Source organism: Pinus tabuliformis, chromosome 1_1, assembly GCF_031772625.1.
Source record: "Pinus tabuliformis cultivar Carrire ecotype Pingquan chromosome 1_1, CPIR1, whole genome shotgun sequence".
Taxonomy (NCBI): Eukaryota; Viridiplantae; Streptophyta; class Pinopsida; order Pinales; family Pinaceae; genus Pinus; species Pinus tabuliformis.
In genome coordinates, this window is record NC_142297.1 from 809,208,804 (window position 1) to 809,235,087 (window position 26,284).

A 26,284-nucleotide genomic window follows, 5' to 3' on the forward strand; every position below is an offset into this window, starting at 1 on the left:
ACTTTTAATAAAAATCGTACTCTCATGTTTTATCTTTCATATTCTATCGCTGCCCATGTCTGGAACAAGTTCTGACATGTGACTAGAATATCTTCTTAGTTGTTGATGCCCATTGCCAAGAAGAGATCCATCCAAGATGAATCTTTGTTCTTGCAGGACGTTTGTTTCTGAAGCATCTGTGTGAAGAATGGCTAGTTTTATGACAGTGCTTACATGGATGAAGATCAAAACAGTGATCTTTCAGATGGCCAACTCGGTCACAATGTTGGCATTTTACAATCTGTTGTTGCTGCTACTATGGAAGAGGGGCAAAATCTGGAACAGCTGGATGTGAATTGTCGTGAAGGAATCTAGCACTCTGAAACTGAATGGGCTTTGAGTAGTCTGGAATATGAAAGGACAAGTCCTTGTCATATCCAAGACCAGTTTTGTGCTTGTTGTGGACAAGCTGTTCCCAAGGTCTGATGATGGGCTTGGGAAGTGCAGACTGAGTTTCTGCATCTACATGTACAACTGTTGCTTTATTGGGTACTAAATCTGAACCAACTGTAACATTATTGACTTGCTTTTGATGGGTTGCAATCTCAATGTTCTGAACAGAAACATGTTCAAAATGAATCCTCTGTTTTAGTTCTTCTTGCTATAGCTGAGATTCGAGCTGCAAAAAATCAATTTTTTCTTGTGCATTTTGTAGACAGACCTGAATGTCTGTGAGAGAAACTTTGTTGACTTTTAATGTATCATGATTAGTAGACAATATGAGAGTTTTGAGGAACTCTAATACTTCACTGATTCTGGCCATTTTTTCTTCAATGTCAGATTTTACACCTTAAAAAATTGATCACAACTACTACTCAATGCAGAAAAGTAATACCCACTCACAGTACACAGCAATATCCTTTATAAATGTCAGCAAATGATCAGTGTGCAACCAGCAAGCACCAATTTTCTCTTATGCAGCAGTTGAATCAAGGAATCAATGCATATATATGTAGACAAAAAACTATAATGAGTTTTAAATACAATGCCACACTGGGGCAGCAGCAACTGCAAACTTCTTCACTCTTCACTGAAATACATGTTCAGAATTTACACAATGATGTAGATGCTAGCTTCAGGCCCTATCACACATCACAAATAGTGGCTACATTATTTGGCATAAAATGATCACTCCACATGCATAGTTCTTCCCAGTCACATGTGTCGTATATGCTGGAAAATTGGATTATCTCCCAACGCATAACAAGGATCAGTGTCAACGACGTAGGAAGTCGGAAGATAACTAGCTAATGTATATGAGAAGAAGGTGGTATTGTGGGGACAATCTCAAACACTGGACGCCACTGGTATGATGCTAGCCACAAGAATAAAACTGCTACCCGTCAGAAGGACCATACATGCTACCACGTTTCAGAGAGGAACCTGCGTATGTGCCCTCAATAGTGTCACCAAGTGCGAGGTTGTTTTGAGGCGAACATGGGGTGAAAACATAGCTTACGCCAACACCGACAGCAGGAATTTACAGGCTTGTATTATGATAATCGCTCCATCTCTGTTTGCCGACGGTCAAATGTTGAGAGGTATTGCACGTACGAGCAAATAATATTAGTAGGAGAGCGCACAACTACGGATTAGTTTGAAGTTTTAGTGTGAAGGAAACAATCAATCAGGACGACATAAGGAACGACCAATTAATTCGAGAAACTGAGGTTGCCTATCGCATCCTTCTGTGCGAATCAGTACCAATTCAAAATGCTTAGTTACGTCTTCCTTTCTGGTCATACTGGGTCCGTAATGCCTCTTGATTACCACCAGAATGATGAATATCTTATCTTGCTCATGCCATGGGAGAAGTGGAATTCGTTACTGGGGCGTTAATCAAGGTGCATGCACAAGATACCTCGAAGGTGTTTGTGTCTTCCATCCCCAGTACTAATCGTTTGGTCATCGGCCTCTACCAGCCCCTGGAGTAATGGAACATGGCCGAGAACAAGAGTTTGACCAGTCCTGCTCTTGAAGGTCCCATTGTTGCATCAGCTACTTCTAAGGCAACAAAGATGGTTATTCCTGCAAGTCACGTCAACAAGTGTGATTATGGGTTGCAGAATCCCATAGATAACTCGAGCAGAGAAACGACATCCCAAGCAGAAGCTCAAGGGTTTCATGGATCCGGCATTGAAGGATGAGTATCCGTTGGATGTGGCTTTCGCTATGGCAGAGCTAGCCAGGGCGTGCGTGAATGAGGATTTGAATCGCCGGTTCTGTCTACCGCAGCGTCATCGACAAAACCCCGGTGGCCGTGAAGCAGATTCAGGGCGACGTCTCTCAGCAAATTGGGATTCTTCAAAAGCTAAAGCATTTCAATGTGGTGCACCTCTCGGGGTTCTGTGTGACGGAAAGCCGTTCATATCTGGTATTCGAGTATGCCGACAATGGCTCACTCGCCGACTATTTACAGAGCAATTCGGTGCGGCATTGATAGACTGTTAAGGTAGGCGCAGATAAGCAGTAATAATGTACCGCAGATGGTTCTTTGCAAGGAAACTCTATTTTCAGGAAGAGCGGGTGTTTATGAATCAGGAGCAGTTATGAACCAGCTATGAACCAGAAATAAAACGTTCAAGTTTTGCAGAAAGAAACTAAATTTGGGAAAGAAACATTGTACGCAGTCTGTTGGGGCAATAGAAATGTCAGAGGAGTTACATTATATAAAACTAATTTGAGACCTGTGCTCTGACCGGAAGAGCATTTGCTGCAATTTCGCTGACAGAGAGAGGAATGTTTGCTGGCTTGATGGGTGATACGATGACACACTAATAATTCTTCTGATTCATGGGCAGAGAACAGTGGGCAGGTTTGATGGATAGTAGCAGAACTGACAGGTTGCACCTAAAATTTAGCTGAGAAAATATTCATGAAATGCAGAAGTCATGGCAGAAATAACCTACACAGAAAGGCCATAAAACAAATGGCTCAAATTAATTATGCAGGGCAGGAATACGCCTGCTCTGATACCATGTTAAACACACATGGGCAGCAATAGAATATGAAAGATAAAACATGAGAGTACGATTTTTATTAACAAGTGATATACATTTATAGTACATATTGTGACCGTTGGGTTCCACATCCCAAGGTCTCTTGGACTCCTTTTGTCTATTCGGCTTCCACACTAACCCATTGAGGATTAGGTGTCCAACAATTATCCACAGATTCGCAATTACATGTACATAAAGTAAAGTGCAGATAGAACATTAAACGATCGACAGAAAACAAGCCAGGACAAGAGATACAAGATGTGGCGGCTAGCCAGGTACAAACCCCAATGTGGGGAAACCCTTTGATCAAATCTTCCTTTATCTTCAATAATTCAGCAAAGAGAAATAGTACATAAATTTGATTTACATCAGCAGCAGCAAACCCTAGATCAGCCAAACTAGGGCAGACAATATCTTGCAAACCGACCGTCGGATCGGCTTGATTCCACCACCAAAAAATGCGGCCTTCAAAGGAGAGTCAAATCCACCTACAACGCAGTTCAGAGAGAGAGAAAGATGGTCAACGCTGGTCAAAATTCCGATCTGCAGTTGCAGCCCTAAATCTGCGTCCTTCCTTCCACACATGTGAGAGAAGAGTCTCTTTCTGCGCAGTAGGAGAAGAGCCTCTTTTCTGCACAAGAGAGAGAGAGAGAGAGATGTGATGAGATGAGTGTGTCCAAATGAGGAAAAGACCTCCTGTATTTATACACAACTGTTGATGATTGAATAGATGCGACTGTTGGGCTTCTGAGCCTACATGAGTTGTTGGTCGGCTTGATAATTATTCCATAATCAAAATAAATTCATATCTCCATAAATACTTATCGGAATCGGATGATCTTTAGATCAATCCTACACCTCTTGACGAGAGGAATCTAATAAAAATATTATTAGCCATGAATAAGATGACCCACATGCAGTTTGGCCCTAGTTGCCAATTTTAACACTCCCTCTCAACGAGGGAGAACTCTGTCGCAATTCGTCTGTCAGTCACTACTATTCATCCATCAAATGCACTGCCCTGTATAGCTTGACCCCTGCTCTGCTCTGCTTTATCCTGCCTGCTTTGCTCTATTATGTCCTGACCTGTTCTGATCTGCTCTGCTCTTCTTTGTTTTGTTCTGCCCTATTCTGATCTGCTCTGCTCTGCTCTGTTATGTTCTGCTCTACTTTGTCCGAATTATGAAGAAGAAGAAATGATCGAGGATGTAACATACTGACTCAAAGTCAGTCTCAGAGTATGTACCACTGGTCCTAGACCAGTCTCAACCAACCCGAAGTCAGTGTCATAGTGGGTACAACTCCTACCACTGGTCCCAGACCAGTATCATCCTCCCCTTACTCGAAGTCAGTCTCAGAGTGTGTACCACTGGTCCCAGACCAGTCTCAACCAATGTTTTACAACTCAGACTCGGATTCGGACTCGGCCGAGGATCGACTCGGACTCGGATTCGGACTCGGTAATGACTCGGCCGGCTCGATTTCAATGACTCGGTCGTTGTAAAAAATACATTAAATATTTATTTTTTTATAAAAAAAACATAATTTTAAATATTTTAAACATAATTTTAAAGATTTTCATTCAAGTTTCCAAACACACAACATTATAATATACATGGAAGACAACATATGATCAAAGTAGGCTCATGAACCAATCCATTATATCAAAATGGTACGGTGGTACCCAATGGCAATAGTAAATACTAAATACATAGTCAACTGTAGTCTGTCATACATGATCAAAGACTCAAGAGTCAAAACAAAATACAAATAACCAAGGAGGCTAGTAGCTACTGCCAGAGGAGCCAAGATCATCTCGACCAATCTCTGGATCATCATCATCAGAGTCAGACAAGGGGCCCCATGGCTCCTCCTCATCATCATCGTCTCCAACTGCAACTGTAGAAGTGGTGCCAGTACCACTAGGCTGTGCAGCAGATGCAAGCTGAGATAGAGTACAAATGCGGCTGCGCTTCTGTCGTGGCTGAGCAGAGGAAGGCGAAGCACCTACAACTGGAGTCCTACTAGCTGGCTGTGAGACTGAGGCTGGTGGATCGGGATCTGCATTCAACTGAACACGCTGCAGTGGATCTTCAACATCAATTTCATCAAGATCCTCATCAGGATCAAACTCTGGTAGACGACTCTCCACTACCCAATCTGATGTTGGATCAATGTCTTCCAACACAATGGGATCTGAATCAGGTCTTTTGTTCAGCAATTGGTTCCGTCTGAGCCGAAGGTTGTATTGGACAAAAACTAGATCATTCAACCGTTTTTTATCCAAACGGTTTCTCTTCTTTGTGTGAATCCTCTCAAAGACAGACCAATTGCGCTCACACCCAGATGCACTGCAAGTTTGACTCAAAATACGAATTGCAAACCTTTGCAATTCAGGGCATTGGCCACCAAAGGCCTCCCACCATTGTGCTGCAAAAAACATAGGAGTGTAATGAATTATGAGTTAGATGAAGGCTGAAGCTCAACAAAATTACAAATTATATCTAACTTTCAAATTATAAATGATTTAACAAACTTTAATAAAAAAAGTAAAACCATTAAGAAATTGAAAATTGAAATTTTTGTTTACCTGGCTCATCTGCTTCTCTTGCAATCTTTGCTAGGTTCTTCCCAAAGGTACCTGTTGCATTGCTGAAGGATGTGACCTGCTGATGTATCAGCTGCTGATGTATCAGCAGCTGATCAGACTCCGATGGGACCATGCGCTCAATGCAATCAACCAGTCCATCTCTGACCTCCCCCCTCAAAGCTCCTGACTCCTTAGCTTTATAATGATACCGTGGGTTCAAAAAATACCCAGCTGCATGTATAGGGCGATGGAGTTGATTGTTCCATCTTTCATCAATGATTGCCCAAATGGGCCCATACTTTGCCACTCTATCCTTGTATGATGTCTTTATTTGCTCCTTTGCTTGATCCATAGCCTCATAAATGAAGCCCATAGCCAACCTTTCCCCATCCACCAACCGCAACACCTTAACTAGTGGCTCAGCAACCTTCACAATCTCTGCTGCCTTTTTCCAAAAAGTTTCATCATGGACTTTCCTTTTCAATTCTCTGCCTTCTGGTTTGTTAGACCAACTGCTTTGATTCCAATCATCACTGGAAAACATCTTTTGCAAGTTTCTATGTTGGGAAAGCATAGATTGCAATGTCAAAAAATGTGTAGCAAATCTAGTGATGGCAGGCCTAATAATATCCTTGCCTCCAGTGTGTTTCCTCATGAGACTCAAAACCAGTGTATGATTGTAGATAAATTTTGTTATGCTTTTGGCATTATCTACAGTGTTTCTGACCCAATCTAATTTTCCAATATCCTCAAGCATGAGGTCTATGCAATGTGCAGCGCATGGGGTCCAAAAGATGGTCTTGTGTTTTTCCTCTAACAGTCTACCAGCAAGAACATAGTTAGAGGCATTGTCTGTGATGATTTGAACAACATTAGCCACCCCCACATCCTGAATAACCTCATCCAATAGCTGAAACAACAAGTGGCCATCTTTTACCTTATCAGATGCATCAACTTATTTTAAAAACATGGTTCCCTGTGGGCAGAAGACAAGAAAGTTTATGATGGTACGGTTTCTTTGATCAGTCCATCCATCTGACATGATGGTACACCCTGTTCTTGCCCATGATTCCTTGAAATCTTGCAAATACTCATTAATTGATGTAATTTCTTTCTGCAAACGAAACCCCCTTAGCTCTTGCATAGTAGGGCCTTTGAAGCCTTTTCCAGCAGCATGTATGGCCTCAAACATAGGCTCATAATATGGTGAACGAGCAGCATTAAAGGGGATATCAGCATCATACCACCATCTAGCTATGTAGTCACAAGCAGTCTCCCTCAATTCTTTCTTCCAATGGTCATCTAAAGTGGGCTGAGCAAGACCTTTACTAACTTCAGGACCATGTGCATCTGATGGAGAGGAGCCTGAGTGAGTGAAAAAACTTTTGATAGTCCCATCACCCTTCATTCTACCCTTTCCCTTATCTTGAACAGAAGCAAAAGAGGGAGGAACATAACGGAAAGGGTTTGATGCATCAGTTTGAGGGATAGAGGAAGAACCCTCAAACTCATAGTGGGGGTTGGCCTTGGCAGCCATCATTCTTTGTATCTCCCTCTTCCTCCCAATTTCAGTCTGTATCTCTTTTTGCCTAGTCTTTTCTGCATTAAATTTTTCAAAGCTTTCCAACAAATTCTTTCTAATCTCCCCAATTTCCTCAGATTTACATGCAGTAATATTGCCTTTAATCCCTGCCAAGTGTTGTTTCAGCCTATTAATCCCCCCAGGACCTGACTTAATTTTCCTATGGCAAAACTTGCAACACATCTCATCACCGTCCATTTCAACATATGCCCAAGCAGCATCTTTTGCTCTAGGTGCCATTTTTTGACTAGGAAAACAATCTGAAAATGAAAAAAAAAATAAAAATTGATTCAATGTTCATTTATTTGACTAAAAACACTCTCTAAGCTATCTTGATATGCACCTAAAATTTACTAAGTAAAAACAGATTTATAGAGGTGGAAAAAAATACCTCCAGGCACAAACTGCCTCCTCAAGCTTGCTCCAAAAATCAGCTCCTCAATGCTGCTCCAAATGGCTGCCCAAGAAGCTCCTCACTCCAGCTACAATGCTCCTCCAAGACTCCTCACTGCTGCTCCAAAACAAGCTCAAGAACTGCTCACTAACTCTCAAAGAAGACTCTCACTCAAATGCATAAGACTGCTGTGAGTGAAATGAGAGCATTTGGCTGTCTTAAATAGAGTTTGGGAGGGGAAATGGACCCCAAAAGCATTAAACAAATCACAATAACCCTTTCAGCTCCACAAACCCTAACTCACTTTATTAAAAAACAACAAAAAAATCATTTTTTTTGGGTTAAAACGCTGCCACAGCCGGTTTGTAACGGTACGGCCGAGTCATGACGGGACCCGGCCGGGTTGACCGGGTCAGCTATGACTCGGCCGGGTCATTGGATGACCCGGCCGAGTCATAGCTGACCCGGTCAACCGAGCCGGGTCAAGGGCCGGGTTAATGCGGAGGGGTTTGAAACGGAACGAAACGGCCGTTTCCGTTTCGGTTCGGCCGTTTCGTAAAACTATGGTCTCAACCAACCCGAAGTCAGCGTCATAGTAGGTACAACTCCTGCCACTGGTCCCAGACCAGTCCTCCACTGACCCGAAGTCAGTCTCAGAGTATGTACCACTGATCCTAGACTAGTCTCAACTGACCCGAAGTCAGCGTCATAGTGGGTACAACTCCTACCACTGGTCCCAGACCAGTATCATTGATCCCAAATCAATGAAGGTCATCCTAGCATAGGGAGTACGATAGATACAGCGATGCATTCATTAGTACTACTATGGTCCCTATCCTCATTTCCCTACTCATTGATCAGATGAGAAGTACTTCCCATGAGTCCCATACTACATGGGTACGATGCCTCGACCGGAGAACTAATCAATCATGTCCACAGGAGAGCGAATCATCTTGTCCCCCAAGACAGCAAATCATCTTGTCCACAGGAGAGCAAATCATCCTATCCATAGGAGAGCAAATCATCCTGTCCACAATCGCCATGGAGAACACATCATCCATGCCTCACAGGGGAACTAATCATCCTGCTACACAATCGTCATGGAGAACACATCATCCAGACCTCACAGGAGAACTAATCATCCTGCTACACAATCGTCATGGAGAACACATCATCCAAACCTCACAGGAGAACTAATCATCCTACTACATAATCGTCATGGAGAACACATCATCCAGACCTCACAGGAGAACTAATCATCCTGCTACATAGTCGCCACGGGGTGTTACAGGGAAAGTTTTGATTCTTTTACCCTGTGGTCATATGTCGCTCCAAGAAGTACCCCACACGCCTCCCCGGAGCTACAAGAACTCCATACATCATACAGGACCCTCATCAGAGGGTTTTTGAACGACACCAAGTCGTTCTCGAAAAGTCAAAAATTTGACCTTTCTTAGGGGCTTTGTCAGAATGTCGGCGACCTGTTCATCTGTACCGATATGTTGGAGCCTTATAGCTCCCCGTTGCACCATATCTCGAATATAGTGGTACCTGATATCGATATGCTTGGAGTGATCATGAAATACGAAATTCTCTGACAAACGAATCCCTCTCTGGTTGTCACATACGATCACGGTGGTATCCAATGTAAATCCAAACATCTCATTGAAGAGCTTTCACAACCAGACTTCCTCACAGGAGGCCATGCTAGCAGCAATATACTCCGCCTCGACGGTGCTCAAAGCCACCGACTTCTGCTTCCTGCTCATCCAGGATATCGAAGCAGATCCCAAGGAGAAACAACACCCAGAAGTGCTCTTATGATCCACCACACTACCTGCCCAATCAGCATCAATGTATCCAAGTAGTCTCACATCTCCGACAATGTATCTCAGCCCATATGTAATTGTGCCACGAAGATATCTTAACAGATTCTTGGCACCAATCCAATGTATGTGGTGAGGTTCAACCATATGTTGACTTAATTTGTTGACTGCAAAGCATATATCTAAGAGCATTAATACTCCAACGAGTTGTCAATACTCGGTAGTATTTCGTAAAACAGGTCCAGCAGCACTACCGCTTAACTTCTTGAAGTCAAGCTCCATCGAGGTAGTTACAGGCTTGCAGTCTACCGTATCGAATCTTTCCAATATCTTCACCACATATTTTCCTTGAGATCAGAAAATTTCCCTTAGCTTCTGCCAAACTCCAAGTCCTAGGAAATAATGCATCAATCCTAGGTCCTTCATTTCAAACTAAGAAGCCAACTCCCTCTTACATTTTTGAATGAGAGGGTCTGCACATATTAGAAAGAGGTCATCCACATGCAGCACCAGAATGAGAGGTTTGTCATCTACAACGTTAAAGTAAAGGTTAGGATCAGCTTCACTACTAGTGAATCCCAGCTTCATCAAGTAGCTATCGATCCTCTCATACCGTGCTCGAGGTGCTTGCTTCAGCTCATAGAGAGCCTTCTTCAACCTGCATACATGAGATTTTCGATCATAAATCCCAAATCCTTTGGGTTGCTCCACGTAGACCTCTTCTTTGATCGAACCATGCAAGAACGTGGTCTTGACATCCATCTGATGTAGGTACCATCCTTGTGAAGGCGCAAGGGCTATGATTGAGCAGATGGTGGTATATCTGGCAACAGGGGCAAATATCTCGTCATACTCTTTTTCTTTCGGTTCCCTGGTGTCAGCTTCTTGAGAGCTCCTCACTGTAGGAATATTGTTCATCTTGCTGAGAGCCATATCTTCGTCAAAGGTGACATCATGACTAATCATGACTTCCCTTTGATCGGCTATATAGATTCTATAGCCCTTAGTATTTTCACCATAGCCCACGAAGATTCCTTTCTTTCCAAATGCACCCAATTTATTCCTTTTCTCTTTCGGAACATGAAAATATATAGGGCTTCCAAAAATTCTAAAATGGGAGATGTCAGGTTTCTTACCGGTGAACATTTCTTCAGGAGTCTTGGAACCCAATGCTTGATGAGGGCATCGATTTTGTACATATACGGCGGTGCTTGCAGCTTCCACCCAAAGAAACTTCGGAAGTCATTGATCATGGAGCTTGGCACAGACAGCTTCCACAATCATACGATTCTTCCTTTCCGCCACACCATTCTGTTCAGGAGTATATGGTGTAGTAGTCTCCATCTTAATGCTAGCCTCTTTACAAAAGTCATGAAACTTGTTAGATTCATATTCAGTTCCATTATCAGTGCTTAAGATCTTGATCTTCTTTTCAGTTTGATTCTCGATCAAGGCTTGAGATGTGTCACAAGACATGACACCTAGCGGACTTCCTCCGACCTGATATAATGGATCAACTCAAAACCCAAGAGTGAAGGCATCTTTAATATTGTTTTTCCATGCACGTAACTTGTCATTGATGAAAGCCACCTTGCAGCCTTTGTCTTCCATTGCCGATATGGACACCAGGTCCTTTTTTAGGTCAAGTACATATAATACATCCTGTAAGTGGATCGTATTACCTTGATTCAATTTAAGAGAGACATTGCCTACACCTTTCACAGGATATTTCATATTATCTCCAAGAACAATTTCCAGGTTAGTTTCTTTCTCTATCAGATTATGGAGAACTTATTTGTAACCAGTGAAGTGCCTTGAGGCACCACTACCAATGAGCCAAATTCCCATTGAGTCCAAAGGAGCAGAGGTAGATAGAGCAGCTGGTAGATAATATTCATCCTGCTTATTGTTAAAAGTGTTAGATTCATACCTGGAATTTCTAGCCTTCTTGAATGATTGTCCTCTTCCTTGACTTCCAGTATTCCTTTTACCTCTGTTATTAGATTTGTCATTCCTTTGATAGCCATGAGAGGGATTTTGGTCATCATCCCGGTCTGAGTCCCTTCTATCAGGGCACTCCCTTGCATAGTGACCTACTTTATCGCAAATGTAACATCGTCCTTTTCTTCCACCCTTAGGTCCAACCTTTCTTTTTGATTTAGTCCCGAAATTATTACTTTTCTTAGCATGAGAAGAAAAGGCAGCAGGAGGACCTTTAGGCATGGGCATTTCTTGCTCTTCTACCCTTGTTTCTTCTTGAATTCATCTAGCCATTAATTCCTCGAGACCAGGAATTACATTATTGTTCAGAAGAGTAGTCCTAAACACGTAGTTAGAAGAGTGCCATTTCCCTATCAGTAATAGTCTCCTCAATAGATAGGAGATCGTTCCTGATCTCAGTGATTCTTAAGAAGTATGCTTGCATACTCTCATCTTTGCCCTTCTTAATTTCCTTCAGCTTATTTCTAAGAAACAAAACTTGATTTGCATCATTAACTTTAAATAAACTCACCAGTCTATCGTAGATTTCCTTGGAGGTGCTCGGCTCAAAAACATAGGCCACCAAGCACTTGTCGATAGAGTCCCCGATGATGTTCTTTGTTTTGACTTCGCCGGTTTTCCATTTGTTCCTAGCAACAGCGGGTGCATTTGATGGAGGCTCAACAATATTGCCTCTCACATGGTCCAACACTCCTTGATCTTCTAAGGTTAGATCGATAGACATCTTCCATCCATGATAGTCAGCTTTCTCACGGAGCTTGTCTTCGGCAGGGAAGAGTGTTGAGGACCCCATAGTTCTTTTAGGATAACCTTGCCAATCTTCTCTTCGGTAATTGCTCTTGCTCTTGCTCGGGCTTTGTCTTCACCTCAGCTTTGATACCATGTAAAGTTATGGTATGTTCTATGCTTCTAGCAGTTTACTTATCTTTCTTATTATTATCCACAGATTAGCAATTACATGTACATAAAGTAAAGTGCAGATAGAACATTAAACGATTGACCAAAAACAAGCCAAGACAAGAGACACAAGATGTGGCGGCTAGCCAGGGACAAACCCCAATGTGGGGAAACCCTTTGATCAAATCTTCCTTTATCTTCAATAATTCAGCAGAGAGAAATAGTACATAAATCTGATTTACATCAGCAGCAACAAACCCTAGATCAGCCAAACTAGGGCAGACAATATCTTGCAAACCGACCGTCAGATCGGCTTGATTCCACCACCAAAAAATGCGGCCTTCAGAGGAGTCAGATCCACCTACAGCACAGTTCAGAGAGAGAGAAAGATGGTCAACACTGGTCAAACTTCCAATCTGCAGTTGCAGCCCTAAATCTGCGTCCTTCCTTCCACACATGTGAGAGAAGAGTCTCTTTCTGCGCAGTAGGAGAATAGCCTCTTTTCTACAAAAGAGAGAGAGAGAGAGATGTGATGAGATGAGTGTGTCCAAATGAGAACAAGACCTCCTGTATTTATACACAACTGTTGAAGATTGAATAGATGTGACTGTTGGGCTTCTGAGCCTACATGAGTTGCTGGTCGGCTTGATAATTATTCCACAATCAAAATAAATTCATATCTCCATAAATATTTATCGGAATCAGATGATCTTTAGATCAATCCTACACCTCTCGACGAGAGGAATCTAATAAAAATATTATCAGCCATGAATAAGATGACCCACATGGAGTTTGGCCCTAGTTTCCAATTTTAACACATAGGGAGTACGGCAATGCACGATGCATACATCAATAGTGCTATGGTCCCTATCCACTTTACCCAACTCATTGGCTAGATGAGAGGTACTTCCCATGTGTCCCGGAATACATGGGTAGGATGATGCAGGAACACCAGCAGGGAAAGCATATATTACATCCTACTCACAATCACACATAGGGAAAGGAGAAACCACATCCTACAAACACATGTCACAACCATCGTAGGGAAAGGATAAACCACATCCTACGTGCATGCAAACCACCAAGAGTAGGGAAAGAATGAATCACGTCCCACATGCATGCCAATCATCAATGATAGGAAGGATCCTACATGTGGGGAAAGGATGAACCACGTCCCACCGACATGTCAACCATCGATCGTAGGGAATGAGCATCCTACATGTGAGGAAAGGATAAACCATATCCCACCGACATGTCCACACATGACAACCAACAGATGCCTATTTGCATCTTTGACTGGGGTGACTGCAGGAGAAGTTGAACCACTCATCCTACTTATATGCCATAGGAGAAGGTGAACCACTCATCCTATGCATATCTCATCAATTGTAGGGGAAGGTGAACCACTCACCCTACACACATGTCAACCGTCACAAGGGAAGGTGAACCCCTCACCCTGTACACACCGTACCTATAGGGGAAGGTGAACCACTCACCCTATGGTCTCTCATAGTTCAAGAAGTACCTCAGGTACCCAAGAGCTACCAGAGCTCAATGTTCAATCGGGACCCTCATAGTAGGGTCTATCAATAATTCCAACCACTTTCTGAAGAATTTAATCTTACCAAGAGGCTCAACAAGGATGTCAGACACCTGTGCATCCATCCTGGAATGATGGAGCTTGATTTCTCCCTATTGTACCATATAAAGTGGTACCTGGTGTCAATATGTGAAATACTGGATTCTCTTAATCCTACTCTGCAATATACAACAATGGTGATTTTCAGCATGTGCATAAATGGCTACTGAAGAGTTTCCTTAAATGGCCATGCTTGTTGCCTTATACACTCTGCTTCAATAGTGCTTTCAGACTTCAGTCTTTGATTTATTCAAGAAATAAAGGTTGACTTCAAGTGAAACAACACTTAGATGTGCTCCTACCATTTATCATACTGTCAGATCAGCAACTCTCTGCAGTGTTCTTCAGATCATACTATCTTAATGAGCAGTTATCCATAAATTGTCTTCGAATCGAGGCATATAATTGATAAAGGAGAGGATCATCATCTTGTTGGATAGACAACATCAATAGTTGTATCCAAACTTCATAGTTCCCTTTGAATATTGAGAATGTAACCATCTGCAGCCTGCAATTAGTTCAGGGATTTTATAGCTCCCTCTTAAGGTGATCATCTGGCCTTCAATCATGATCTTCCCATACAAGGCAACTAATCTATTGTGAGGAGGGTTATTTACATTCAGTCGTTCATATCTATATCTGATATGCACCTTCTTCAAGGCACCTTTATTTTTTATGAGAGTTGCCTCAAAGGAGACTGTTCCATAGTGCCATGCACTCCTTCTTAGTTGTTCTTCAAGGTAAAATCTTCAGGTGAGCTGCATTCCTTATCCAAGTTGTTGCAATTTTTTTGTTTATGACTGGAAGATCCCTGTAGTTTCTTCATAATAGATAACTTTTCAAAAGATAAGTTATCCGATTGTCTTGTTCACAACTTTGTTTTGGAACAAGACTGCAATACTGTCATAATTTTACAGAAGCTTCTACTCATGATTATGGCTACTATTATACATAAAGTTGGATGCTAAGGTGTATAAGCTGAGTTGCCATACCTGGAGTAGTGCCACATGTAATTGTAACGTATACAAAAAAAATCTTCACTGCACAGGATAGCTTCAGGTCTTTTAGGAGAGCCATTCCATTTTTAGAGATCCAAGATCTGAGTTTATTGATGTGACTTCAACAGAATCTCAATTCTGCTAATAAAAGACTCATACAAATATAAAAAGCTTTCACTGCTTGTAGGTACTGCATGACAGAATGTCTCCACTGACATATCAGAAGTTCAAATTGAGTATATATATATATATGAACTAATCATGTCACTGTAGATATGTGAATGTTATTGTGTAATAGGACTGATGAGAAATGTGAGTGTGCTCAAACAATGAAATCCTTGATACAATGAACCTATGCTACCGTAAAATTATTGCTCCTGTAGATATCTATGCCCAGAGATCCAATAATTATGTATCAGTGTAATTCGATAATATGTATTACCTGTGTTTGCTTCTCTTACTTCAGGCCCAAGATGAAACTAATTTGACATCTATATTTGATAGTATTACCTTTATAATCCAGGTTGCCAAAAACACAGTTGTCACAATTTCATGAAGATCACACAGGTTTCTATGAATACAGCTACTGCTGCAGGAGTGGATTTCCCTTTTCTGATTTGGTTACGGATGCAAAGGGCTTCACAACTATGCCAAGGTCGAATTTGTGCATCATCAGTGAATGTGCAACTCCTCTTCTTCACTTAGTTGCGTCATTAAACATAGGAAGCACCCCTCTCAATACTCAATACTGTCATATTAATATTCTTATGTCAATATTGTTCCTGTCGTCAGCCATAAGCACATCAAGAGATAGTACCTTAAGAGTATAGACGAGAGAAAGATGAGACATAGTTGATGTACGGAGACCCTTGTAGCAAAAATATGACTGAGCCATCCATTAAACTGCTGCAACAATGATATAATATACTATGATTGTGCCATATCAGTGAGCGAGTAACTTGTCAAAGAGCAAGTGTCATAAAGTTGAGCATCAAACCAAGGGTAATGTGAGCTATAAAGCAGATTATTTATCAAGTTTGATGTGCTGAGATCATTTCATATATATAAGAATGTCAAAGGATACATATATAAAGTGCAAAGCTCAATCGAGATTACTGTACATGAATGAAGCTGAGATGAATGTATACAATAGCGCTGGAATTATACTATCGAGACTATACACTGAGGAGACTTAGATGAACAGAGATCATGCAGATACCAAATAGAGGATATGCCGATATAATGAGGCTATTCAAAAGTGTGCTAACATTGTCATAATGATTAGACCATTCCAGAAGAGAGAGTCCTCCATCATGTAGAAGTCCACGAAAGAGAGATCACGAGTAGTACTAAAACATCTGCTTCATCAATGCTTCAACAAGCCTCAATGCTACCACAGGTTATTTTCAAGTCTTAATAATGTTGTCTTTAAACCAAAGCTGCAAGGGTGCTTTATGTCTGTTGCAATGCAGATTTTTAGTTGGCTCTATAAGGGGAGAAAAATAAAAGTCAATATTGTGCTTCTAAGATGCTACTCCTGTGCTTTCAATGAGTGCGGTGCTTCCAAGGTTTCTCCAAGAGTTAAGGTCTGCTATATTTGCATGGAGACAATGAACCAAGGTCTGGAAGATTGTAATAATCCGCAAAATAGTACAAAGAGGTCTATAAGGCTGCTAGGATTAAAGTGAGCTTCCATGATCCACCTAATGAGACTTGTTTCCACGATTTGGATTACAAGCAAATATGTGAATGCCATACGATAGCGAGTTCATTCATAACAGAGGTCACAGGTCTGCAATTCAGGTTAGAATGTGGTATTCTTCCACGGATCCGTAATCGCTTTAGGAATATACTTCAAGTAAGAAATACAATAGATCAAAATTGATGTGCACAGGTCCTGTAATAAATCCACAGATCCAAGAACTCATGTTTATCCGCTCTATGATGACTGCAAAAATGATCTTCCTAGCAAGCCAAAGATATCTCTTGATGTCAATCAAAACACACCTGATGAATATTGATCCATACCTTGGTTCATCAGTGAATGAGGCCACAGAGAATTGTCAACAAACCATTTGAGACTGCTTTTGCTCTTGCTTGGGCTTGACCTCTCCTGGCTCTGATACCATGTTAAATTTAGGATTAACATGTTCTTTGCTTAAGTCAATCACTTCATTAGCCCATTATTAATTCCATTATTCCATTATGAATCATATTAACCATTGACTGAAAGAACATCCAATATAAACGCAGAAGACAAGAGAACACAAGGATTGGCTCAAGCCAGGGAAAAACCCCAAGATGGGGAAAACCCTTGAACAATTCTTCTTATTATCAAAATCAAATGATCAGCAGAGAGAGAGAGAGAGTACAATCAAAGTCAAAACTGACTTCCCATGAATGATAATTCAAACCACTATCCAAATGCCAAGGAGTCAGCCCAATCAAGTATGCAATTCAGCCTTCAAGTAGCAACAGAGAAATCCTAATCAGAGATCAGGAGTAGCTTAAGCAATGATAGAATGATATCCTAAAGGAACTCGGTATGTGTCCCTTCATTGCTGAATGTAATGAGCTCAAGATAGTTCAAGAATGGACAGTCAAACAAGGTCAATGAGTTGCGGAACACTGTTGTCTAATGCCTGCAGTTTAGGGCTTGAGTTTTCAGTCCTGTAGTAGCATTAGAGTCCCCTCAAATATATCGAAATCGATTACGTCCAAGAGTATAACAATTTCACAGTTCTCATCTTGGTCCTCATTTTCTACATTGTAAACATGATCTTCTCCAAATGAAATGTCATTATGAGCCTCCAAAACATTGTGTTTTGTATCAAGCTCATTAGAGAAATTTGTTACATTGTTTTCTCCCCTTCTATCACAATTTGATCGCGAAAGAGTTAGTGCTCTTTCATATGAAAAATTGTTAATGTCATATTATGTTACATATAATCTTAAACATATATCCATATGTTTATCGAGCTTGTTCCTCAACTTTGACTTCAAGAATGAAAATATGATCGCCAAAGAGATAGTGCTCTTTCATATGAAAAATTGTTAATGTCATACTTTGTTAAATATAATCTTAAACATATATCCATAAGTTTATCAAGCTTGCTTTTCAACTTTGACTTCAAGAATGATAGTGCACTAAACATTCTCTCATCCTCGACTGATCCCAAAATCATGGTTTCACACAAATATGCTAATTTGAAATATTCTGTTATGTTTTCTTGCAAGTATTGCCTAGCAATTAAAGTGGTTCACAATCTTGCTATAACACCATTTTCATTAGGATTCTCCAAAACAATATATTGCTTCCACATTGTTCCAACAAAGCATCCACCTTGTTGATACAATTTTGATGAATCTAAAATACCTTGCAAAAGTGGTCTACCAAAAATTTTGATCTCTTTTGAAAATCAGCGTTTAAAGTTCTTGGACATTGACAATTGTTCCAATATTGAGGATATACCACATACATGGCCTCTAACAATCCATCTCAAGGAAATCATTCTCCTATCTCTGACGATAGTGATTTTGCGATTTCTACCAAATTTTGTCTCACTGAAATCACAAAATTATCAAATTTGTCTCTTGGCACGGGGAACTCTTTGATGATTCGTCTTACCTTACTAATAGAATGAAATGGAACCATATACCCACGCATTCTGACACATAGTATCCATTTTTCATCAAACATTAAAAAATATATATATATATTCAATATTTTCTATATTGATGATCTTAGTCCAACTTGTAAACTCAAAACTAGTAAAAGACTCTGGTGTCATATACAAATTATCCAATGCAGGGCATGCTGACTTTCTTGCATTTGTGTATTGCGCAATATACATTGTGTGATTATGAGACATTTTCACGAGGACATTCATTTCATGTAGCATAAGAAGAATTCCATCGAATGTCAATCATGTCTATATATCAGTTAGTCGAAAAAAAAATCTTGAGCTTTGTCTACATTGTAGCGATTTTCATACATCAACCCTACCAAAGATTTGAACTCACTAAATAGTCTTTGAGTTGGTCCATTCAATGAGATTCATCTTGTATCAACATTTTTCAGTAGTTTTTTTCCATCTGTAACACCATCTGCAAATTGCTGAAACTCTAAAAATTGTTTAGGACTACGAGTAAAGTATGCACGAGTCCCACGTAGAAGATCTTCAACTTTTGAAACTGATGGAAACTTGCTAAATATTTTAAATGCAAGATTCATCCTATGAGGCATACACTGAATATTAAGCATATATGGTGAAGTTGATAGTTGAAGTCTAACACAAAGGCCACTATTTTGTCCTTGCATTACTGATGTTCCATATGCTCCAGCACATACCAACTTTTTTGCAATCATTAAATGATTCATACCACTTTCCTTCAAACTATTAAGAACAAGTTCATAAATATTTTTAGTTGTAGAAGCTTCTCTCATCTTTTTAATTCCAAGTAGATAGGAATGCCTAATTGGCCATTAACCATATAAATTCTCATGCAGATCCATGAAGTATTATGTATAGTCGTAACCTCATCTAAAGACTGCCAAAAACCTAGCATTTGCAATCTTCTCTTTCAAATCATCATTTTCTACATGAGCTAAATATCTTTCCCATTCCCAACCACTTGTTACAGACCAAAGAGAAGGGGAACATTTGACACTTAAAAAAAGATAGATATTTCATGTGATCTGGATAATCTGTCATAAGACAACCTCTAGATAAGATGTGAAATACAATGCTCAATTGTATCATCTTGGATAACAAACTTCTTTCCATTGTCTTTTCAAATAGAGATATGATGGTTCCTCCACTTGCCTCAAGTTTTCTCTTACTTATTAAATATTTCTTGTATTCTTTTACATATTGGATATGTTGACATTCCTCAGAAGATTTCCATCTGAGAATATATTTCTCTTCACCATTTACAATTTTCTTTTCATACAACTTTTCTACATGTTTTTGTATTGTATCTAGCTTCATCTAAAATTTCACTACCTTGCGAGTTTTCCAACTACATGCATTACATCTAACTTCTTGGGAAACCTCGTTCTCATTTGTAGGAGGTATTGCTTCAATAAATGGAAAACTTGAGACCCAATCTTCTTGGAATTGTCTCCCTATGGTCCACTAGCCTTTTTTTATTTTCCATGAATGGATTATGTCACCTTCCAAGGAAAAATATTCAACATTTTCATCACCAATTTCTGTTGAAATTGCATTTATCTCACCCTGATCACTTGAGGAACCTATTCTTTCATCCATCATATGGATATCAGATGCATTTTCACAAGAGTTAACATCTCTCTCAGTAACAGATTGTTCAAAGGAGCTTGAAGCATGAAGAAAATGTGTATTCTTGGATGGAGGCTTTTGAAAGTATGATAATACATCCATTTGCCTTGATGGTTTCTTCCCATGATTAGCTTTTGACATCTCATTGAATATTCCACAAGTAAAATTTCAAATTGATCTAGAAACTTGCATCAATAGTTTCCAAGAGTTGAGAATTACTAGATTTGTGGGTAGTATTCAAAGTATATTATATGGCATAGTTCAAAAGTACATATGAATCAAAAAGGATTTCATCATACCCCATAAAAATAAACATTAATTAAAGAGCCAATAAACATTCTATGCTCTATTTTATTTGTTTTCTTAAGTATTTATGTAAAAGGAACATGAGAAGTGGTCTTAAAGTTGGGTTATGTTATGGTAGAATTTTGTTGGCGATAAGTGGTAACAAAAGACTTACATAAATAGGTAAAAAGTAGATTCGGAGCATGAGTTGGACTGACTCATGTTATCTCATTCCATAATGGTCATGAGGACATGTGGGAACCCGAATAACTTAGTACCTAAAAGACTTGAAAGCATGATCGACAGATGGCTCACAAGACTCTATACAAAAGAATGTCGATCTCATGCCAATAGGTAACAATTTTCTTGGAATTGTCTCCATATGGTCTACTGACCTTTTTTTCTTTTCCACGAATGGATTATGTCACCTTCAAGGAAAAATATTCACCAAATTCTGTTGAAATTGCATTTATCTCACCCTGATCACTCGAGGAACCTATTCTTTCATCCATAATATGGATATCAAATGCATTTTCACAAGAGTTAACATCTCTCTCAGTAACAAATTGTTCAAAGGAGCTTGAAGCATGAAGATAATGTGTATTCTTAGATGGAGGTTTTTGAAATTATGATAATACATCCATTTGTCTTGATGGTTTTTTCCCATGATTAGCTTTTGACATCTCGTTGAATATTCCACAAGTAAAATTTCAAACCGATTTAGAGACTTGCATCAATAGTTTCCAAGAGTTGATAACTACTAGATTTGTGGATAGTATTCAAAGTATATTATATGGCATAATTCAAAAATACATATGAATAAAAAAATATTCCATCATACCCCATAAAAATAAACATTAATTAAAGAGCCAATAAACATTCTATGCTCTATTTTATTTTGTGTCTTGAGCATTTATATAAAAGGAACATGAAAAGTAGTTTTAAAGTTGGGTTATGTTATGGTAGAATTTTGTTGGCGATAAAAAGTGGTAACAAAAGACTTACATAGATAGGTAAAAAGTAGATTTGGAGCATGAATTGGACTAACTCATGTTATCTCAGTCCATAATGGTCATGAGGACATGTGGGAACCCGAATAACTTAGTACCCAAAAGACTTGAAAGCATGATTGACAGATGGCTCACAAGACTCTATACAAAAGAATGTCGATTTCATGCCAATAGGTAACAAAAGACTTACATCAAAAGGTAAAAAGTAGATTCAGGGCATGAGTTGGACGGACTCATGTTATCTCATCCCTTAATGGTCCTAAGGACATGTGGGGACCCGAATAACTTAGTACCTCAAAAAGTTGAAAACATGGCCGAATGAAATTTAGAGAAGCCCAATTCCCCTTGAAAATATCATTTGCAGATGGGATTTCCAAACTTGCAAATGATATTTTCAAGGCGAATCAGACCTCTACAAATTTCATTCGGCCATGTTTTCAACTCTTTCGGGTACTAAGTTATTCGGGCCCCCACATGCCCTCAAAACCATTAAGGACATGAGTATGTCCAACTCATGCCCTAAATCTACTGTTTACCTTTTGATGTAAGTGTTTTGTACCCATTGGCATGAGATCGACATTCTTTTGTATAGTCTTGTCGACCATGCTTTCAAGTCTTTCAGGTACTACATTATTTGGGTTCCCACTGTCCTCAAAACCATTAATGGATGAGATAACATGAGTCATTCCAACTCATGCCCCAAATCTACTTTTTACCTATATATGTAAGTCTTTTGTTACCACTTCTTAAAACCAACAAAATTCTACCATAACATAACCCAACTTGAAGACCACTTCTCATGTTCATTTTACATAAATGCTCAGACAAAAAAGAAAACAAGGCATAGAATGTTTATTGGCTCTTTAATTGATGTTTATTTTTATGGGGTATGACTAAATCATTTTTTATTCATATGTACTTTTGAACTATGCTATATAGTATACCTTGAATACTACCCACAAATATAGTAATTCTCATCTCTTGGAAACTATTGATGAAGGTTTCTAGACCAATTTGAAATTTTACTTGTGGAATATTCAATGAGATGTCAAAAGTTAATCATGGGAAGAAACCATCAAGGCAAATGGATGTATTATCATACTTTCAAAAGCTTCCATCCAAGAATATGCATTATCTTCATGTTTCAAGCTCCTTTAAACAATCTGTTACTGAGAGAGTTGTTAACTCTTGGAAAAATGCATATGATATCCATATTATGGATGAAAGAATAAGTTCCTCAATTGATCAAGGTGAGATAAATGCAATTTCAACAAAAATTGGTGTTGAAAATGTTGAATATTTTTCCTTGGAAAGTGACATAATCCATTCACGGAAAATAAAAATATGCCAGTGGACCATATGGAAACAATTCCTAGAAAATTGAGTCTCAAGTTTTCCATTTATTGAAACAATACCGCCTACAAAGGAGAACAAGGTTTCTCAAGAAGTTAGATGTAATGCATGTAGTTGGAAAACTCGCAAGGTAGTGAAATTTTAGATGAAACTAGATACAATGCAAAAACAGACAGGAGAGATTTATGAAAAGAAAATTGTAAATGGTGAAGAGAAATCTATTCTCAGATGGAAATCTTCCGAGAAATCTCAACATATCCAATCTGCAAAAGAATACAAGAAATATTTAATAGGTAAGAGAAAACTCGAGGCAAGTGGAGGAACCATCATATCTCTATTTGAAAAGACAATGGAAAGACATTTTTTATCCAAGACGATACAATTGAGCATTGTATTTCACATCTTATCTAAAGGTCGTCCTCTAACAAATTATCCAGATCACATGAAATATTTATCTTTTCTTCAAGTGTCAAACTTTTCATCTTCTCATTGGTCTGTAACGAGTGGTTGGAAATGGGCAAGATATTTACCTCAAGTAGAAAATGATGATTTAAAAGAGAAGATTACAAATGCTACAGTTTTGACATTGTCTTTAGATGGGGTTACAACAATAGATAATACTTCATGGATCTGCGTGAGCATTTATATGGTTAATGACCATATTAGGCATTTTTATCTACTTGGGATTAAAAAAATGGAAAAGACTTCTACATCTAAAAATATTTATTAACTTATTCTTAATAGTGTGAAGGAAAGTGATATGGATCATTTAATGATTGCAAAAAAGTTGGTATGTGTTGAAGTGGATGGAGCATCAGTAATGCAAAGACAAAGGAGTGACCTTTGTGTTAGACTACAACTATGAGATTCACCATATATGCTTAATATTCATTGTATGCCTCATAAAGATGAATCTTGCATTTAAAATTGTAAGCATGTTTCCATCAGTTTCAAAATTTGAAGGTCTTGTACATGACGGTGAGACATGCATACTTTTCTTGAAGTCCCAAATGATTTTTAGAGTTTCAACAATTTGCAAATGGTGTTACGAATGGAAAAAAACTATAAAAAGATGTTGACACAAGATAGATCTCATTGAATGGACCAGTGCAAAGACTATTTAGTGAGTTCAAATCTTTGGTAGGATTGATGTCTAAAAATCGCTACAATGTAGACAAAGGTGAAAATCTTCTTTTTCGACTAACTAATATAGAGACATTATTGACATTGGCTGGAATTTTTCCTATGCTACATGAAATGAATGTCCTCATAAAAATGTCTAAGAATCGCACAATGTATATTGTAGAATACACAAATGCAAGAAAGTCAGCATGCCTTGCGTTGGATAATTTGTATATGGTGCTAAAGTATTTTACTGGTCAATATATAAAATATTGATTAAAAAAAATAATAATAATAATAAATAAATATATATATATATATATGTTTGATGAAAAAGGGATACTATGCATCGCAGTGCGTGGGTATATGGTTCCCTTTCATTATAATAGTAAGCTGGTAAGAATCACCAAAGAGTGGCCTGTGTCAAGGGACCAATTTGATAATATTATGATTTCAGTGAAACAAAATTTGATAGAATCGCAAGATCACTATTATTAGAGATAAAAGAACGATTTCCTCTAGATGAATTGTTGGAGGCCATATCTGTGGTATACCCTCAATATTGGAACAATTGTCAATGTCTAATGACTTTAAAAATTGATTTTCAAAAGAGATTAAAAATTTTAGTAGACCACTTTTGTAAGATATTTTAGATTCATCAAAATTGTATCAATAAGGTGGACGTTTTGCTGAAACAATGTGGAAAAAATGTCATGTTTCGGAGAATCCTAATGAAAATGGTGCTATAACAAGGTTATGGACTACTTTAAGTGCTAGCCAATACCTACACAAAAACATATCAAAATATTTCAAATTAGCAGATTTGTGTCAAATCATGATTTTGGGATCAATGAAGGATGAGAGACTGTTTAGTGCATCTTCATTCTTCAAGTTAGTTGAGGAACAAACTTGATAAACATATGCATACATGTTTAAGATTATATGTAATAAAGTATGACATTAACAATTTTCCATATAAAAGAGCAATAGCTCTTTGGCGATCAAATTGTGATAGAAGGGGAGAAAACAATATAACAAATTTCTCTAATGAACTTGATACAAAACATAATGTTTTGGAGGCTCATAATGACAGTTCATTTGGACAAGATCATGTTCACAATGTAGAAAATGCGGACCAAGCTGAGAACTAGGAAATTGTTATACCTTAAAGAAGTAATATAATTCGATATAGAACTCGGAAATTGTTATACCTTAAAGAAGTAATCTAATTCGATATATGTGAGGGGACTCTTATTTTGGCATACATGTTCCACTAATCATGCAAGATTACTATATGTCAATTTCAAGTAAAGATAGGTTCTATATTTTGTCATTGTAACGTTGCAGCTACATTTCTTTGATGTGTTATTTTAAGATTGATGTTTCATATTTAATCATTACACTGTCTATTTCTTATCCATGACAAAAAACGAAGTTGGATTTGATGAAGATGGGACCTATTTATTTTCACATAGATAGTGTATGACTAGTATTAAATGATAAATAATTAATTTAACAAGACTAACATGAAGCAACAATGGGCTCATTCAAGTACATGAAACTACCTTGATGTCTAGCTCTCTGATATGTTGGAAAATTTTAATGGTTTATATGTTGCTTGTGTTTGGGGCATTTTGTTGAGTATTGAGTTTTAGATTTGTTTTTGTCAAAGATTATATTAGTTCCTTGAATGCTTTTAGTTCTTATTTCATGCTTAGATTCATAGATCTAGTTTTATAATTATTATTGTTTTCTTTATATATTTGGTGGTTTGATGAAAGTTGTTTTTATTTCCTTTCACTTTGTGGCATGACTTTAGCATCTTCACTTTTAGAATCTAGTAGACTACTATACTTATTATATTTTTTTGGAAAATAATTATTGATATTTGGAAAGGGAAATGAGCCATGGGTAGCTAAGAGAAGAGAAAAATGGTTTATTTTATTTATCTTTCATTTCCATCATTTTACTTAAATTTTTAACATTACCATGAAATGACTCAGGATGCTTGAGAGTGGTTCCAACCTCATCAGACTTCATATGGAGAAAATAGAATTTCACATCCCATTCAAAATTCAACAGACTAAATAGTTTTCAGGATCAACGGGATTGTGGTGTTTCATTGGATTATATCATGTATGAGGGCATGTGATTGGCATTTAATCAAGAGCACCAAGCCCTATATGTACCCCAGTGTTGGTGTTATTGATGGTTGAACTCCTTTGTCATGGCCTTAGCAATTATGT

General features: G+C 38.5%; 1 long non-coding RNA gene across 6 annotated transcripts in view; it reads right to left on the bottom strand.

The window, feature by feature from the left end:
- Positions 1-26,284, bottom strand: part of LOC149216490 (uncharacterized) — a 157,449-nt gene that overhangs the window by 40,980 nt on the left and 90,185 nt on the right. Inside the window, exon 5 of one of the 6 annotated variants that reach the window (XR_016250569.1) lies at positions 16,993-17,084. The exons of the other annotated variants lie outside the window; for them this stretch is intronic. This is a non-coding gene — a long non-coding RNA (uncharacterized LOC149216490). Of the gene's footprint in view, positions 1-16,992; positions 17,085-26,284 lie in introns of those variants that run through there. 6 annotated transcript variants of the gene reach the window in all.